At 40.7% G+C, this 20,334-nt stretch overlaps 1 protein-coding gene across 2 annotated transcripts in view; it reads right to left on the bottom strand.

Annotated features, from left to right (window-relative positions):
• LOC134217297 (zwei Ig domain protein zig-8-like) overlaps positions 1-19,189 on the bottom strand; it is a 166,928-nt gene extending 147,739 nt beyond the window's left edge. The window contains exons 1-2 of one of the 2 annotated variants that reach the window (XM_062696053.1): positions 18,584-19,189; positions 4,854-5,265 (exon numbers count right to left, since the gene is read on the bottom strand). The gene's annotated coding sequence lies outside the window, so the exon portion shown is untranslated. Of the gene's footprint in view, positions 1-4,853; positions 5,322-18,583 lie in introns of those variants that run through there. The other variant, XM_062696054.1, reaches the window with a different exon arrangement.
• Between the last annotated feature and the right edge of the window lie 1,145 nt (positions 19,190-20,334).

Raw genomic sequence — 20,334 nt, 5'->3', positions numbered from 1 at the left:
CATTTGGCCGAAAGGGTGATTTGGCCGAAAGGGTAATTTAGTCGGAAGGGTCATTAGACCGAAAGGGTCGTTCGGCCGAAAGGGTCATTTGGCCGAATGGGTCATTAGGCCGTAAAGGTCATTTGGCCGAAAGGGTCATTTGGCCGAAAGGGTCGTTAAGCCGAAAGGGTCATTAGACCGAAAGGGACATTTGGCCGAAAGGGTCAATTGGCCGAATAGGTCATTTGAAAAGTGAGAAATTAGGAATTATAAGTGGAACGTCTCACTTCTCACTCTTCATTTTTCTCTTCTCACTTTTGACAGCGAGAAGTGAGAAATGAGTGAGAAGTAAAACGTCTCACATTTCACTTCTTATTTCTCACTTCTCGCTGTCGAAAGTGAAAAGCGCGAAATGAGTTCTCTCTCACTTCTCATTTCACACTTCTCACTGTGAAAAGTGAGTTGTGCGAAGTGGGTAGTGGGACGTTTCACTACTCACTTTTTACGCGTCACTTCTCACTTCTCGCTAATAAAAGAATTTATCACTGCTCACGGCCAAACGACCCTTCCAGCCAAATGACCCTTTCGTCCTAATGACCCTTTCGGTCAATTGACCCTTTCGGCCAAACGACTCTTTCGGCCAAATGACTGTCGGCCTAATGGTCTGTTCGGCCAAACTACTTACAGCCTAGTGGCATTCGACCGAATGGGTTGCGGGCAGACGACCGTTCCCCGAGATAACACCTTGATAAAGAAAAAAAGCCCTTTGGTATCTCCATCGTAACACCTTCTATTTGATAGGAATTAGATATAATGAGCGAAATCATTTTTTTCGTAACAAATAAGACAGTTTTAGGAAAGTCATGAGGTATGACGAACATGTAGACTTGAATGAGCCTGCCGTTTTGATTCAAATCTTGAACAGACACATATTCGAACATTCGTTTGTATATAGGAATATATCGGAAATATGTCATTGAAATGCTTCATATGCTATTTCCGGATGATGATTGATTGACGTTTAACGCTGGACACGATACCGCAGAGGTAAACAGATTCAGGTTCAGGTTCAGGTTCAGTTCGAAGTAATAATAACAGCCCATTAATGAGACTCGTCCAATTTACGCAATTTGGTGCTTGTTTGTTGCTGTTTGAAGTTGTATCTTGTTGTCTTCGAATGGGAACAATTTATATATTAAAATGTTGCCATATCTTCTTCTTCTTATTGGCATTACATCTCCACACTGGGACAGAGCCGCCTCGCAGCTTAGTGTTCATTAAGCACTTCCACAGTTATTAACTGCGAGGTTTCTAAGCCAGGTTACCATTTTTGCATTCGTATATCATGAGGCTAGCACGATGATACTTTTATGCCCAGGGAAGTCGAGATAATTTCCAATCCAAAAATTGCCTAGACCGGCACCGGGAATCGAACCCAGCCACCCTCAGCATGGTCTTGCTTTGTAGCCGCGCGTCTTACCGCACGGCTAAGGAGGGCCCCATATATTTCCATATTGCCATATTGCCATATATCTCCTACAAAGACTTTGGAGGTCAAAATGTACGCCAACTCTAACCTACTCAAAATTGTGTCGAATCCGGCTTATTACCTACATAAATGAGACAACAACAAAAATGAGTAGATAATGATAAAAAAATGTTTTTAAAGGTTTAGAATGGTATTTTTATTGTTTGCCTTTCTCGTACAGTTGAATCGAGGGCTACCATTTCACTCCAAACTCAAACTTTTTATAGAAGGCTCGGAGACCCATGATGTTCTATACCAATTGACGCAGCTCGTCAAGCTGAACAAATTCCTGTCATTCCGTGTGTATGTGTGTGTGCGTGCACACGAAAACCGAAAACCATTACCCAAGTTTCCATATAGTAATCCTCAACCAATTTTCTCCCAACAAGTTGCATTCGACAGAGGATAAACTCTAGTTGGTCACTATTGAATTTGTTTGCGATAGGTCATTGCGTTTAAAAGTTATAAAGAAAATGGTGTATTGAACCATATTTAGTTGATCTGTTGCTTCGTTAGAAACCGTTTGCAAACGCCGTAAGGTAGGCAATTATTTTGATATGTATCACACCAAGGCGAAACCAAACGATTGAATCGAGAAAGGCATCATCACCGCTAGGTGGATTTTTCAAGATTTTCATAATACTGTTGGGAAACAATCTCGCCTATCTGAGTAGTTTCTACAGCAAATGAATTCCAAATTTTAGAGTTATTATCATTTTAGATATCGTAACGGGATGTAACGTTGACTTATCATGTAAATTAATCAATAATTCAGCATAATACATCATTTTGTAAGGAGATATGTATCACTGCTTCTTTAAAAGGCGTATCGAGCATATTTTAGTTACATTACACCAGATTCATGCCCTTTCCAACTGATAAACGAAGTGATGAACTTCTTATAATTTCGAAAAAATCACTTTTATAAAGAAATTTAAAAAAAAAACAACTGATAAACGCAATAAAATTGCATGAAAAATCACTTTGACTCAGTTTTTAGCGGCTTCTTAAGCAGGCAGGCACTATATTCGCATTCATATTAAATTCACAATTTTCATTAGTATAGCGACACGATTAACCACAACTATTTGGAACAATATCAGAATCTTGAAATCAGAAAATTCACTCCATTGCACGCCAACGTCAGCCACTCTATAATTTCCCGTAGAAACGCGATAGACTCTATCCATGCAATAAAAAAATGTCGCAGCGTCTCACTCCGAAGAGCGCTTGCGACGCCAAGCGACTATGATTTGCACTTTGAAGAAAATACCTTGACTCTGGTCTCTTGACCGACCACTGAAAAGCGAGGCCTTGATCTCAATTGATATTGGATACTGGCAAGCCAAGGTACGGTTTTCGTGACTGATCGGCATAACGAAAAGAACGAAGCAACGAGCAACGTCGGAAGCGATGTGCATAATGAACATCTTCATATTCGACATCTGGCGCACTACAACAAACGCTTAAACGATCACCAGCTGCGAAATTCAGATCGTCGTCCGCCTCCTGTTGTCGGCCGACCTGGCCAAGTACACCACCGCGTCTCGACGGGAACCAAAGCCATTTACTTCAGCTCCAAGAGAACAAGAACGAGGTCGTTGATCCACCCAAAACGGCCCTCTCTAGGACCCCAGCCAGGCTCACAGAAGAGAGGGGCTTTCGCACCGCGCACGCGGAATATCATAATTTTGAAAGAAAATTCCACTTCACTGCTACTGACGCCAACGTCAGCCACTCGAAGATTCACCGCTGAAACACGATAGACACCATCCATGCGAATATTTTTTTGCAATGTTTTCCCTTTTGATTATGATTTACAGATTGAAAAACAATATTTTTGACTTAACCTTCTCTTGAGTACAATGCTGAACCTATGTTGTAGTTGTGTACTCTAAAATGAATCAATTTCTTTTCAATATGCCGCTTTCTAATCACAAACATCAACAAAACCTAAATCAGAAGCTAGCGAAAACTTCACTTGACTGAGACTGACGCCAACGTCAGCCACTCGATGATTTGAGACGTCATCCCAACGAATAATTTTTGGAGCGTCTCCTTCCGCCGAGCGTTTGAACTGCCCCCAACGAAAAAAATTTACCGTCGCCAAGCGATTAAGATTCGCACATTGAAGAAAATTTCTTGTGAAAACGGAGATTCCGAACGCCAGAGCCATTTTGTCCTGAAAAGAACCGATTTTCTTTCAGCAATCAAACGTAGGTGAATTAATCGTGAATTTTCTCATTTATATTAGTCAATTCACCACTGGAATCACAATGATAACAAAGAAGGAACATATTAGGATTCACAGCTATCGAAACAAACCCTGGAGGGAAGAAAAAAAATTACGCAATTTGAACATTATCCACTTCCCCCGCAGTGTTTGATACCTGGGGTAAGTGTAAAATCTTTGAATAATTCGCTTTCTTGGTACAAACCACTACCAATTGAATGGGATTAGTTTAATTGTATTATAATGGTCACCTGTGATATAAAATCACTTGAAAAAAGGACAATTGGTGCAAATAAGAATTGATTTTATGAATACAAAAATCAACTTTTCGCGAAACCAAAAATTACAGTTCAAGCGTTAACCGTGTTAGTGTATGTATTATACAAATTTCAACATAGTATTAGTGTGAGCATCAAAGTATATTCTTGCATAATGTTATGATGTGGTAAAAACTGTAAAGTATGTACAACTCATATTTTTCGAATCGATTTTTACACTTACCCCCTTTTTCCACTTCCCCCAGTGCATCTTATTTGTTTTATGTAAAAATAAAAGTTTATTATGATATAAATGTAGATATTGTGGAGATTTTTAATAAGATTCCTTAAGGTGATTATACAATGAAGCCCGTGGTGAATTTCAAATTAACCACACGTTTATATACATATATTTCCAAAAGCCCAAATCTGGCGTAATAGTTTTCGTACAGTGCCGAAAATCAAATTATAAATGTTCAGCATAACTAATCAAACGATCTACCATTATTTCAGCCCCATACGCATTATGGTTCTTTCATCTCGTGCTCTTGAAAAAAATATTGGAAAAGCACATGGTTTACAAAATGGCCGATTTCTGGCTTTATTCTATAATCACTTTAAAGTTAAGAGTCCAGCACTTTTTTTCCCTATTTGATTCAATTCCATTGCAATCTTCACTTTCAAGCTGAGCAATTATAAATTTGGATCAGCATTTTCATTCTCATTAAAAACCTTCATCAAAGAAAAACTTCTCCATTAGAGTTAGTATGAAACTTCTGCGAAAACATCATTTGGCTTTGAAACCGTAATCTAGGTATGAATGTCGATCAAAGGTTGCGTTCAATGGTTTCCTTACCTTCACGTCTGCTGCGGAATAAATAGTTAATGCTTCGTCGAGCTCACACTACCTTCACGTATTTCCGTCTTTGATGCCAGATTCAACTTTAATCCTTTATTGGTACGAGTAGTAAATTATCAGCAGGAAACATTCCACGCTACCACGAATATACTGCTTGGCTGAACTGGCGTTAGCATACCCGACCGAATTTCCTACATCGCACACGGAATCCCTACTGAATCTTCAATGCCGCAGTATTAATCCAATCACTGCTTCGCGTCAATGCGCCCGGTGGAGCAAAACAACTGCCACTAATCTATCACTGCTGCTGCTGCTGCTGCTGCTCTGTTCCACTGGCAAGCACCGGATGCAAAATCAAATTCCAAACATTGCCGGAGGTGTTTTCCGTTGTCACGCTTCCGAACAGATTCTGCAATAATTTTGACCACATCGCGCACTGAATATAAATTTTCTTTCGTTATTTTTTCCCATGCCGTTTGATTCCACACAGCAGTTCAGTAGGAACAGTTAGAGTGGTTCTTGGAGTTTCGAAATAAAGCTTAGGATTTATTGCTAATCGAAAATAATTTGGAACTGCTGGTCTGTAAAAAATGTGTAACTTTAGATTAGATTGACGTTCAAGCATTTAACTACGATGTATTTGGAGTTTTTGGTTGTCGGTACATTAAACCGTTTGAACACTAATTGAAATTTTTTTTTTTTCATTCACGCGTAATGGCACAATCCATTACTCTCATAATTGAGCTAATATTAGCTCAACGTAAATGCAAAGAGCCAAAGCATTTTATTAGTAGGATGGTGGAAAATTCACTTTTAGATGTACCACTCTAAGGCGAATTCAACAGACGGTAGTGAGAAAGGAATCATCACTGCGCACTGGGGAATAAATTTGGGTTTTTGTATTTCTCGTACAACTAATTTATATCGAAAGGCTACCGTTTCCATAACAAACTTTTTATAGGAAAATTTTTAAGCTCTTCTAGCAGAATTTATATTTTTCACTTAAAGTTGTAGATATTAAAACGTTACGATTACAATATTACTATTACACTCCAGTTACATTTCTTACCTTCTTACTTTCCCACCTTTTTAATGTCATATTCATTATTTGTTTTTGCCTTTCTCGTATACTAAGTAAGTATACGGTAAAGGCTATATGATCGCTCCAAAAACAAACTTTTTATAGAAGGCCCGGAGACCCATAGTGTTATATACCAATCGACTCAGATCGACGAATCGAGGTGATGTCTGTGTGTGTGTGTGTGTGTGTGTGTGTGTGTGTGTGTGTGTGTGTGTGTGTGTGTGTGTGTGTGTTTGTGTGTATGTGTGTGTGTATGTGTGTGTGTGTGTGCGCGCAAAACTACTCAACAAAATGTCACTCATTTTTCGGGCACTTATCCTCAACTGATTTGCTCGCAAACAAGTTGCATTCGACGCAGAATCCTGTCCCATTGTTTCCTATTTGAAATTGGCCCGATCGGACTATGGGATCGAGAGTTATGGCCAAAATACAAATTCATTTGAAAAAATCGCGTAAAAAATGTCACTCATTTTTCGGGCACTTATCCTCAACCGATTTGCTCGCAACAAGTTGCATTCGACGCAGAATCCTGTCCCATTGTTTCCTATTTTAAATTAGCCAGATCGGACTATGGGATCGAAAGTTATGGCCAAAATACAAAATCATACGAAAAAATCGCGTAAAAAATGTCACTCATTTTTCGGGCTATCCTCAACCAACTTATCCTCAACCGACGACGCAGAATCCTGTACCATTGTTTCCTATTTGAAATTGGCCAGATCGGACTATGGGATCAAAAGTTATGGCCAAAACACAAAATCATACGAAAAAATCGTGTAAAAAATGTCACTCATTTTTCGGGCACTTATCCTCAACCGATTTGCTCGCAACAAGTTGCATTCGACGCAGAATCCTGTCCCATTGTTTTCTATTTGAAATTGGCCAGATCGGACTATGGGATCGAAAGTATTGGCCAAAATACAAATTCATACAAAAAAATCGCGTAAAAAGTGTCACTCATTTTCGGACACTTATCCTCAACCGATTTGCTCGCAACAAGTTGCATTCGACGCAAAATCCTGTCCCATTATTTCCTATTTGAAATTGGCCAGATCGGACTATGGGATCGAGAGTTATGGCCAAAATACAAATTCATACGAAAATATTGCGTAAGAAATGTCACTCATTTTTCAGGCACTTATTCTCAACCGATTTGCTCGCAACAAATTGCATTCGACGCAAAATCCTTTCCCATTGTTTCCTGTTAAAAATTGGACAGGTCGGACTATGGGATTGGAAGTTATGACCAAAATACCTTTTTTCATAAAAATCACAAAAAATGTGACCTATTTTTCGGACACCTAACCTTAATCGATTCACACGAAACAAGTTGCATTCGACGCAGAATCCTGTCCCATTGTTTCCTATTGAAAATTGGCTAGATCGAACTATGGGATCGGAAGTTATGGCCGAAACACCATTTTAGCCTTTTTATACGAAATGTATGTTTGCTCCAAAACCAAACTTTTACAGAAGGCCTGGAGACCCATAGTGTTATATACCAATCGATTCAGCTCGACGAACTGAGATGATGTCTCTGTCTCCCACTTCATACGGTAGTTTGGCAGAAAGACGGTCATGAGATTTATATCATAACAAATATTGCCCTCCGCTCGCGTGATGGGAATGACATTTTCGTTTTCTTTTGTGTAGTCGGAGCTTCAGTTCAACTAACATCCAAAAGTGATATCCTTAAATATATGACTGGGTGAAATAAAATAGGGTTATGTACGTCAAAAAGATTGGAAAAGGAAACAAAATGTCGAAATTCTTATTAGCATATTGTAGATCAAGCTGAAAACCGAACTGAGGTCCTGCGAAATCGCATTTTCTCGCATTTCCGGATGTTGCAACTGCATCGCGAGTAGTGCGCAACTGTGCCATAGTCGGGCACCACTCGCGATGCAGTTGCGACATCCGGAAATGGACAAAATATGATTTTCGGTTTTCAACTGGATCTACAATATCTTTGCCTTAAGTAATCTGATTTTTATAGAACGGACATTTTTTTTTCTTTCTTACTCCTAGCCACTAGCTCATCTTTTTTCAAGCACACACATTTTACGAAGGTCGAGAAAGGCACCATCACCGCTAGGTGGATTAATCTGGGTTTTGTTTATTCCTGTGGTTTTTTGATACCTCAGCAAGAAGAAACAATTGAATTGAAGTAAGTTTAACAGAAAAGGTGTAAGGATTGGCAAACTTTATTTTCCACCATAATTACATTATAATTTTAACAAATCAAGATAGTTATTTAAAATATGGGTAATATTGACATAATCAGAATTTATTCGATCTATTTTAATATCCTTCTAAATTAAAATGAAACACCAATATTATGAGCATTTTTTTCAATCTTCAATTTTGTACATGTGGATCTGCATAAGACGGTGAAGGGACATCTGCAAGTGTTCTTTGGAGAAGCGTCCAGTTTTGGGTTTTGGGAATGAATGCTTCACTGATCACAACATTATGGGAAATGGTACATCCGACTGAGAAGTGAATGTAATCTTATCGGCTGATAAATAATGTGTGGATAATAATAGCTCGAGGAGATAAAATCAAGATTGTACGAATGTACATTGTGAACGTGTCCCACTGACTGATGGGTTTAATTAATTTCGAGTAAAGTAGCATACCGGAGATTGAAAACGAGTTTACAGTTAAGAGCATAGAAGCTTAATTCCGATACACAAATTAGGTTTGCGAAAATACCGGAGGGACTTGAACCCACCCTCTTAAAATTAAGTACACGAACGAAAATATTATCAATTATACCACAGCTGTTCTTTCGAGGAACTGATACCATCATTTACCATACACGGTGGGGGATATAAGTCAATTCCTCGTATCCGTCGAAATCCAATTTGTATCGGCTTTGAACATCATAAATTTACTTGGCATGGCAAAATACACAATGTTTAAGCTGTTTGCCTTTCTCGTACATTACGTCGTCAACGTAAAGGCTAATAAAAGGCCGCCAAAAATATGAGCTTTTGATAAAAGATTCGGAAACTCATGGTTTTAAATGCCTATTGATTCAACTCGGAATAAATTTTGTATTGTCAAAACGTTGAACGGTGCCAAATGAAACATAAAGATTCTCTCAACTTGTCGGTAATTCAGTTTGAATAAACAGTTTAATTTTGAAAGACGCATTAATGTAACATAATAAGTAATATCGAAGATCATTTTTTCAATAATGATGTGGTCTTCGATAATATGCAACTTAACGTTTTTGTTCCATGTATACAACATGCTGTGCAGCATACTTTGCTTGTTTGTTTCGGTATGCCAAACACGTGTTGCATTGTGAATGAAATATTCTTTACAACTCGATCATTTTTTAAATTTGCAACTTTTTCGAGCATTGATGTTCTGTCGTTGCCTTCAATGAAACTGATAGAAACAAAGTGATTTTTGGAAGATGTTGCGCTTGCTACTTGGGGTTGCCATGGAAATACGAAATCTTCGAGATCTCCTTAAGGGTTAGTTTGGGAGTTTCGGACCCAGCAAACACTGGGTCAGTTGTGAAGGTCTGCTTCAACTACCAGGTTGAGCATTGACTGAGCACTTTTGGTCTTATATGCACTCGTGGTTGGAGGTTAGTTCGGGGTATAGGATATATCAATAGGAACTGTTTCTTCAGATACACATTAGAATCCCGATATGCATTTTGGACAAGGTGGACCCCGATAATTTCGACAGTACCCCATTCATGTTATTCGGGTTCATTTTTTAATTTGAACTTCTGGTTACTCCAGTTTCTTCCAGTTTCCAGTTTCTGGCTGTTCTCTTTTCTGTTTTGTTTTGACTCTGTGTTCCATTTCACGATGTACCATTTATGTAGGTTCCTCCAAAAACAGCACACAGCCTGCAGTGACCCAACGATAGAATCGCAGCGACTAGTTGTTGCCGTCGCGGCGATGAAATCGCTTAGGTCGGGGGCCGGGAGGGGCCTTTTTTCTTTTCTCCATCACACGTACTAAATGACACTTTTTAATTTGAACGATGTTCAAATCAAAGGGGTTCAAATTAAAAACGGTCATATTACCGGGAGTCCACGACCTTTTGAAAAAAAAAAAATCGATTTTGAAATTTTAATTTTCCATTGGTAAAATGCGAGGAAAAAATATATGTTTTAATCTACGGAACACAATGACCGGTCGAGCCAACATAAGTGCTCATTCTGAGTCGAATGCAACTTGTTGCGAGCAAGTCGGATAATGCTACGTACCAAAAAGTGTGTCTCACATTTTTTGCACACACACACACACATACATACATATATCATCTCAATTCGTCGAGCTGAGTCGATTGGTATATAACACTATGGGTCTCCGAACCTTCTATTAAAAGTACGGTTAAGGAGCAATCCTCTAGCCCTTCCTTATACTTAGTTCACGAGAAAGACAAAAAAGTGGTGATATTTCGTTGCCGAAAAACTCATGTGGCAAAACGCCTTTTTGCTGGCAGCTTTCAGAGAACAACGCATGGTATGGACAGTGCGTGGAGACGCGTAGTATATTGTGGGTTAGTCCTGCAAGGGCGTTCTGCTTCGCCAAATTGTTTTAATATTAACATGTTTCATCAAAATATGGACAATTTCTGTTTTTCCTACCTTCCTATCTATCATTTTGACACTTTTTTTAGCATAGTATGTAGGCTATGCTAAGTGTCTTAAGTGTAAGAAAAAAAAAATCAAAAGCGAAAATCAATTTTTTAAAATCACTATCTTGATTATTGCAAATAAATGCAAATATATGAAAATTGATAAAACATAATGAAATATATCCTCTTAAAGTTTTGACCTCTCTCATGTGTTTTTCTCAATAACTTTTCTAATATACCAGGAAGGCATCATAGAGTAGAGTATTCTGGTTTATTTTCCACCTTTTAGATAAAAATTCATTCCGAATTTCATACGGGCATTAGACATTCACCACCCATTACTTTGTGTTTGTTCACAAATTACGTAACGCTGAATTTGGTAAGTTTGGACCTTGTAACACTTTTTGTGAAGATGGAGAAGGGTCGTTTGGCCGGAAGGGGTATCCAGCCGAATAAGTCTTTTGGTCGCATAGATCATTTGGTCAAAAGGTCATTCGGCCGAAAAGTTAATTTAGTCGAATAGGAGAGACGTCTTACTTTACACTCCTAATTTCTCACTTCTCACTGTAAAAAGTGAAAAATTCGAAGTGGTTAGTGAGACATATCACTTCTCACGTCGCACTATTCACTTTCTACAGTGAGAAATGAGAAACAAGGAGTGAGAAGTAGGACGTTTCACTTCTCAATCCTCATTTATTATTTCTTACTGTAAAAATTGAGAAGCGCGAAGTGATTAGTGAGATGTATCACTTCTCCTTTCACACTTGTTTATTTATTTATTTTATTTTATTTATAATATTTAAAATCCAACTGACAGATGATGATCTCAATGAATAAACCTAACTGGAAACGATCTCAGCGGTGCGGAAAAGATTGAGCATCTGTTGACGAAACACGGTCGAGGAAACAAGAAGAGCATAGTACGTACTTCGTGGGTTCAGGTAAAAAAAATCGCGTTGACGGAGTGGCCTCTCAGAAGCGTAAAAATTTAGCTGAGTTAGCAGACCAGGACAGTCGATATCTCCCGTAAGTAGCTTCCCTGCAAAAGCGGCCTGAGCAATTGATCGTCTCACCTCAAGCGGTTCTATTTGCAGAAGACGGCAACGTTCTACGTACGGTGGCAGGTTCATCGGGTCGCGCCACCTGAGGAACCGAAGTGCATATCTAAAAAACTTTTTTTGAATAGCTTCTATTCGGGCAATCCAGCTGACGTGGAATGGACTCCATATGACAGAATTCGACTCCAAAATAGATCGTACCAGCAAACAGTAAAGCTATGTCCATTTATAATCCGGAATAATAAAACATCTACATCCAGGTAATGGATTGACATACGAATAAGTTTAATACTCAAAACAAAGATAATTTACTGTACTTTTAGGAACAAATATAAATGCAAATCATTTCTAGTTTTGTAGTGACAATTCGCACTTTCATCTTTATTCCTCTCATCAAACGCTGCACACCTCCGGAGACAACTTCCTTGGCACATGCATACCTCTCGCCAAATCATCAGTTTTTTTTTGCAAATTTGTCCATAAAAGCAAACTTAATCTCGCAGGAACAACTCCTCGTGCCGTCGCCATGCAGAATTTTTGGCCAGGAAGCTGTCCTACGTAGGTTCCACCGTCGATGAGCAGGATTAGCAACGAGGGTGTGAAGATTTTTTTTCTCTCCTCTCGGCTTCCATCTGGAATAATTTTTGACTCGTTGCACGAAACACCATGAAATTTATACCACAGAAAGTGAGCGCCTAGGTAGACATACCGCTGTAAAATAATTCTTGCAGCGGTCACTTCCCGTGCCGCTGCAATACAATAAATGATTCCGGATTCTCACTGGACAGAGCTTTAGAGGGCTTTGAGACAAAATGGATCACGCAACTCGTCTGCAATTTTGAACATAAAGTCAAATTGTCAGTTGGCTCTGGCGATTATGCTCACTGTCCAAGATAACGCCGAGATTCTTCAGGTGCTGCACACGACTAAGACAACGTTCAGAAAGGCTATAAATAGTCAATAATGTTGCATTTGTTGATGTTTAGACACAACAAATTACACGAACTCCAATCTGCGAAGGTTACATACCATATGTTGTAGATCCAAGCAGACCGTGTCACATTTTTTTATTTTTTAAATTTTCGTGTCATCTGCTTAAAATAAGCGTCAGCCGGCAGGAAGCAACAACGAGACATCGTTTATGAAAATCGAGAAAAGCAAAGGGCCAAGATTACTGCCCTGCGGAACTCCCGAGTTGTTGCAGAATGTTTACGAGTCCGACAAACCTATCTTAACCCATACCGAGCGGTTCATCAGGTAGGATCGAAAACAAAGCACAGAGCTTCATGAAACGCCAAGCTTCTCCAATTTGACGAGAAGGATTTCATGGTCTCACATTTAACAGTGAGATGTGAGAAACGAGGAGTGAGAAGTAAGTAGTGAGACGTCTCACTACTCACTTTTCACTCCTCATCTCTCACTTCTCACTGTGAAGAGTGAATGGTGCGAAGTGAGAAGTTGAAAGCCTCACTACTCACTTTTCGCAGTGAGAAGTATGAGATGACTAGTGAGAAATGAGTTGTCTCACCTATCACTTTTCCACCCTCATTAAGCACTTATTTATCATCAGACTAAGGCCGGAGTGGCCTGTGCTGCACATAAAAGACTTCTCCATTCAGCTCGGTTCAAGGCTGCACTTCGCCAACCACGCAGTCTGCGGAGGGTCCGCAAGTCGTCCTCCACCTGATCGATCCACCTTGCCCGCTGTGCACCTCGCCTTCTTGTTCCCGTCGGATCGTTGTCGAGAACCATTTTCACCGGATTACTGTCCGACATTCTGGCTACGTGCCCGGCCCACCGCAGTCTTCCGATTTTCGCGGTGTGAACGATGGATGGTTCTCCCAACAGCTGATGCAACTCGTGGTTCATTCGCCTCCTCCACGTACCGTCCGTCATCTGCAACCCACCATAGATGGTACGCAACACTTTCCTTTCGAAAACTCCCAGTGCGCGTTGGTCCTCCACGAGCATCGTCCAGGTCTCGTGTCCGTAGAGAACTACCGGTCTTATAAGCGTTTTGTAGATAGTCAGTTTGGTACGGCGGCGAACTCTATTCGATCGGAGCGTCTTGCGGAGTCCAAAGTACGTACGATTTCCAGCCACTATGCGTCTCCGAATTTCTCTGCTGGTATCGTTATCGGCGGTCACCAGTGAGCCCAAGTACACGAATTCTTCAACCACCTCGATTTCGTCACCACCGATAGAAACTCGTGGTGGGTGGCTTGACCTCTCTTGAGCCTCTTGCTATCATGTACTTCGTCTTCGACGTGTTGATGACTAGTCCAATCCGTTTAGCTTCGCTTTTCAGTCTGATGTAGGCTTCCTCCATCCTCTCAAAGTTACGTGCCATGATATCAATGTCGTCGGCGAAACCAAATAACTGGACGGACTTCGTGAAAATCGTACCACTCGTGTCAATCCCTGCCCTTCGTATTACTCCTCCAAAGCGATGTTGAATAGCGGGCGCGAAAGAACATCCCCTTGCCGTAACCCTCTGCGGGTTGCGAAGGGACTCGAGAATGCCCTGAAACTCGAACTACGCACATCACCCGATCCATCGTCGCCTTGATCAACCGTATCAGTTTATCCGGAAATCCGTTTTCGTGCATTAGCTGCCATAGCTGGTCCCGATCAATTGTATCATATGCGGCTTTGAAGTCGATAAATAGATGATGTGTGGGCACGTTGTATTCGCGGCATTTCTGCAATACCTGACGTATGGCGAACACCTGGTCTGTGGTAGAGCGTTCACCCATAAATCCCGCCTGGTACTGCCCCACGAACTCTCTTGCAATTGGTGTTAGTCGACGGCATAAAATTTGGGAGAGTACCTTGTAGGCGGCGTTCAGCAATGTGATTGCGCGGTAGTTGCTACAATCCAGCTTATCGCCCGTTTTGTAGATGGGACACACGACACCTTCCATCCACTCCTGCGGCAGAACCTCATCCTCCCAAACCTTGGTGATCACCCAGTGCAGCGCTCTAGCCAGTGCTTCACCGCCGTGTTTAAACAGCTCTCCTGGTAGTTTGTCAGCTCCAGGGGCTTTGTTGTTTTTCAGCCGGCCGATCTCCTCCTGGATTTCCTGGAGATTCGGAGCCGGAAGTCGCATGTCCTGCGCGCGTGCTCCTAGGTTCATTACCATACCGCCACCGTTGTCTGCCATATCGCCATTCAGGTGCTCTTCGTAGTGCTGCCGCCACCTTTGGATCACCTCACGCTCGTTCGTAAGAAGGTTCCCGTTTATGTCCTTACACATATCGGCACTATCATTAAGCACTTATCATTTCTCACTGGGTAAAGTGAGAAGTGCAAAATGAGAAGGGAGACGCCGCTCTTCTCACTCATCGCTTCTAGCATCTTATTTCTCACAAATGACACATTCGGCTGAACGATCTATTTGGGCGATCTATTTCGGCAAAATGATATATTCGGCCAAATGATCTTTTTCGGCCAAGTATGACCCTCCCGGCCAAATGACTTTCGGCCAAATGGTATATTCGACCTAACGGCTCTTCCCCGCGCAGCGAGCAAAATGGATCGATTGAGGACGATTTACGGACCCTCCATGGACTGCGTGACTGGCAACGTGCAGCCATGGACCGTGCTTAAAGGAGACGACTGTTATTTACTGCTGAGGCTACTCCGGTCTTGGTTTGAATACATAGTTGATAATAATGAACCGCTCAACTTTACCCTCTCCTACCCCACAGTGTTACGTAATTTGTGTGATGATGTTGCCATGTTGCCCAAGAAGGATTTTGTTGTATCTCACCATCCCAAATATTCTTCTTTTTACCTCTCAAAATCGTCAATTGATTAATATGATCAGATTGGTTAGACATCCTCTCACAACCGATAACATTTTCTATTTCGCTTTAACCCTGTAATACCCAAGCCCTCTTAGACGGGGTGCTTTTATTATTTTGTTGTAATTTTACAGAAGCCAAAGTTGGACCAGAATGGCCTGACTGTGATGGCAAGAATTGACCCAGTACTTCTTTTGATATCGGTTTGGGATTATGCTCCTGAATGCTTGTGCCATCGTCGCTTATCAAGATTTCTGGAACAGAAAAGCGACAAAAACATTGTTACTCGAGAATCTTGATAACCAGATCGGTAAAGATCTTCCTAACAGGGATCTGTGCTGTCCATTTAGAAAATACATCGAAAAGTACTAACCTTAATCAATGGTTACTTTTCGAACATGAGAAGGACTGAATAAAATGAACCATCCATATATCTGAAAAGGTTTCGTAGCGTAGTTTCGCGGATTAATAATTACTGGATATTGAGAGATCGTTGTAGATACATATTCTTTAACAAATAGATATCGCTCGGTGTTTTTCCGAATAGAGATGATCATTTTAGACCAGAAGTACAGGGTGCGTCATAAAATAATGCGAAAATTGGTTCTATTTCTTTTAAATCCCATTTGAACTGCTCCAAGCAATAATCTCAGCATTTTCGAGTTCAGTTATCCTTATAAGGTTCTTTCAATCAAATTTACTGAATGTGTGCTTTTTTTATTAATAATATCCTCAAGACGACACCGGAGCTAGAACACGACTTTCAACTCAGACATCGACTGCCATGTGCACTGCATGTTATGGCTCACGTTAGGGTCTTCACACAAGCATACGATGGTTTGTAGACTCGTGCTTTAACATACGCATCAATCGTATAACCCAACGGATTAAGATCTGGACTGCTAATCTTTCGACCAAAATTTCATGTTGTTCTTCAGCCATTGCTGGGTCGATTATACATGCTCCATCATGCTGTAGGACAACGTTTTGATCCTCGGAGAATTTGGCCTTCCCCCAGGGAAGCACTTGGTCCTTTAAAATACCGAAAAACAATTCGGTATTGATTTTAACCCCAACATCAATGAAAACAGGCGGCAGTTTTAATCCGTTGGACGCCCCCAAGCCAAACATCATGACACCAGCCGGATTGGTTTGGAATTTAACCTTCACTTTCTCCAGAACATCCGGAATTTTCTTCGGTGAAATGAACCGGTCCGTGCGGCCGTTGGCGTCAGCATCGATGCTGAAAAGCTTTTCGCGTCGAAGAAAAGGATTATAATGTTTTCCTTCTTCAACAAAGAATGCAATAAATTAATGATTTCGTGTGTGTTACTTCTACGTGAAGTTGAACGATTTACAATGATATGGAAATGCTAATAATCATCTTCCAAACTTGGACGTACATGTTCATGATAGCATTAGAGGCGAAAGTATAGAATTGATAGTTCCGTTAGGATACGGCAGGCATGAAGAATGTTTTTATAGAAGTCGATTTGAAAGCGAGCGGAGGGCAATATTTGTGATGGCACATATCGCACGACCTTCCTTCTGCCAAGCTCCCGTATGAAGGGGGAGGGAAGAATATCAGTGTGGAAGCTGATATATCTCCACTGGCAAAAGGAAGGTGGTTTGACTTGCTCATATGCCATCGCGTGCGGAAGGATTTGCTATCGACGAGTACTGTCTCCAAATTTCTAATATGACATCAGCATTTAGTCGAATAGGATTTTTATTGCACAGTTCTGTTTTCTCATTGCGTCCGTCTCGTCTCCTATTCGACGTTTTGTATTTTTGGTCCTTCTGTTTCGTTCGAACGGTTCGACGGTTTGTCCTTTCGAACTTTCGTTTCTTTCGACCTTTTGTCACTTTCGACGTTTTATCTTTTCGAACTTTCGTCTTTGCGCCGTTTTCGATATTTGAACCTTTTGTCCTTTCGACTTATTTTTCTTTCGACATTTGTCATAGAATCCCCGCCGATGCTGCCTGTGGAAAGGCAGGCATTCTGTATTTCGCCATGTGGCAAAGCCACCCCATCCACTTCCGGAGAGCACAAGATCCTTCTGCCTAGGGCAACGAATTCAGTGCACGATTGCCATTCGTTCTTGTCGTCCTTTTAGACCTTCGACCTTTTTCCTTCGACTTTTTGTCCTTTCGACCTTTTGTTCTTAAACCATTGGCGGGTGCGGACAGAGGAAGGAAGCAATCCAGAAGCAGCTCTGACGTACTGATCATGATAACATGACTTCTTCTTCTTCTTCTTTGTTGGCATTACATCCCCACACTGGGACAGAGCCGCCTCGCAGCTTAGTGTTCATTAAGCACTTCCACAGTTATTAACCGCGAGGTTTCTAAGCCAAGTTACCATTTCTGCATTCGTATATCATGAGGCTAACATGATGATACTTTTATGCCCAGGGAAGTCGAGACAATTTCCAATCCGAAAATTGTCTAGACCGGCACCGGGAATCAAACCCAGCCACCCTCAGTCTTGCTTTGTAGCCGAGCATCTTACCGCACGGCTAAGGAGGGCCCCTGTACGTGTTTTGGATATTTAAAAGAATGTAAAATTTCTAAGGGAAACAATTTGTTTTTTAATTCATATTTTTTCTGGAATTTCTCCAAAAAAGGCTACTGGAGACTCTCCTACACAGGCCCTGTATAAAAATAATTCAAAATTGTGAGATTTCAATACAATAGTTTATTAAAATTTCCTTAGTTGCCAATGTATTCATATATTTTGGGCGATGTTGCGGAACGATTTTCCACAAAAGTTACATCTAAATTAGCTGGAAATGTAAGAAGATTATTAAAATAGCAAATGACATCATCACTCTAGTGAACAACTTAATATCCATTCTTATGTTATAGTAGTCTCTTGTTTAATTAAATACGTCGATTCTTTTAATTATTATATCATATTACCATCATATTATTGGTTATTAAAATCAAAATACGTTTCCACTGTTCACAGCAGCATCCCATCCGAAGTGTTTGAGGAATTATATTCAAACATTACTGCGAACGTAAATTTAAGCTCAAAAAAATATAAAATCAAAAAGCAAACTGCACGCTTGATTGAATGAAATAAAAATGTTTTCATAAAAAGAAACATCAAAACTATCGAAATTCCAAGTTCCACTCAAATTTCAATTCTACATTTTATTCGCTACCTGTCCACAGTTTGCTCGGCCATCCGGCTATCACGGATTAACGCTTTTGGAGTATTCCGGTTGTCATTTCTAGGTTTTATTCGATTCGCATTGTTCGAAATGTCATCACTCTTTTCACTAGGACCAAATTGAACGGCCAACGTTTCACTTTTTCATCAGAGGGAAAAAAGCCCCGCAGCTGCTAATCCTAGTGGGGATAGTTGCCTCTGCTGTGGGTCATATCCACGGACGTCCAGTAGTAATAACTAGCCACCTTTCCCGCCCACTCTCTACGAAGCTCGCTTTCCAATAAACCCCACAGGAGACACTCACTCGAAAATGAAAATATTTTTGCTTTCACGTTGCACTGTTCTTCGCCTTCCACCGCGCACTTATTCTCACGTTCACCGCTTTCACTGTTATCCCTCCGGTAGTAGGTCCGCACCTTCATGCGGCACTGCCACGTGTCCGGGTTCGTTTCATAAGGGAATTATTTAATTATTTCCGCCATCGGCCACCCGAACCGTTTCCGCTGTCGCCGGCCCACCGAAATGCTATCCTCGGGCCGGGGAAATCATGCCACGAACCACAAACCACCACCTTTCGGGAGCTTTGATCCGCACCGCTTGAATGTCACCGCGATACTGGGATGACTTTTCATCTATCGCACTTTATCATCCCATTCGCCTTCGGTGTGTGGGGTCTTGCTTGGCATCGACGCATATCCCGATTCCGACGAGGCCATGTCGGTCGCGTTGTCTGCCTCCAGACAGTCGGTGTGAGAGACGAGTCAGCTGATCGGAAGTAAACCACCGTTTGGGAACTCATTTTCTCTCTCTCGGAAAGTGGTGCTCAGTCGCATCCTGTGGTGCATATTTGGGAAAGCGGAAAATAGAATTTTCTCTCATTTGTCGATCTCTTACATATTTCTGCTCACAACTACGTTGTCTGAGTGTTTAAAATCTTTGAAAGTTATGTTCAAGTCAAGTTGTCGTTGGAGCTGGATCTCGTATGATGATAAGTAATGACGATGATTGTATGCTATGCTAAGGAATGACGGTTGATGCGCTACCAATCCTGGTAGTAAGCGGTTGTTCAATGAACGTTTAGTTTCGAAAGGGGCATTTATTTTTTGTTTTGTCTTTTTTGGGAGGTACTTGGGTTCAACAATGTCGATGCTTCTTGGATTTATTTGATTCTTACAGCGAATTTATGATATCAATCTGCATAGCTATTGGTCTTAATGTTCCCAATAAACCTCTCATGAATCTTTTGAAAAAGCTACCTACGCCAAATGTCTGTTAACACTAGGATTGATTCGCTAAAAAAACTTACGCGGATACATTCGTGCAGAAAATCGTTGTAACTAAATTTTCAAATGGCTATATCTCAGTGGTTTTTCAACCGATTTTCTCAGTTTTTTCACCAACCTCTTAGCCATCTCTTCTAGTTTCTGGACATTGCAAAATATTGTATCTAGGGGTGTTCAATTTTTCACTAGAGCTGTGGGAGTAGAGCAACGGATTTAGAAAAATGCGATTTTGGAGATATACTTATATTTCATTACCAAAAATGATATCTATTCATATAGTGATGATGGAAATGATAAAATAACAAATAAAAGACATCACCTGGAACATAAGAACACATTTTGAGCATCCCTACTATGCATACGATGATAATTCGATACCTTTAGGAACCACTTTATACTACACGATGTATAAAGCTTCAGAAAATGTTTTCAAGCATGTTGTCTACTGTGAACTAGTTAA

Source organism: Armigeres subalbatus, chromosome 2 (assembly GCF_024139115.2).
Source record: "Armigeres subalbatus isolate Guangzhou_Male chromosome 2, GZ_Asu_2, whole genome shotgun sequence".
In the NCBI taxonomy this organism is placed as follows: domain Eukaryota; kingdom Metazoa; phylum Arthropoda; class Insecta; order Diptera; family Culicidae; genus Armigeres; species Armigeres subalbatus.
Note: the sequence above shows the minus strand (reverse complement) of the source record. Positions and strands in the feature narration are given on the sequence as shown.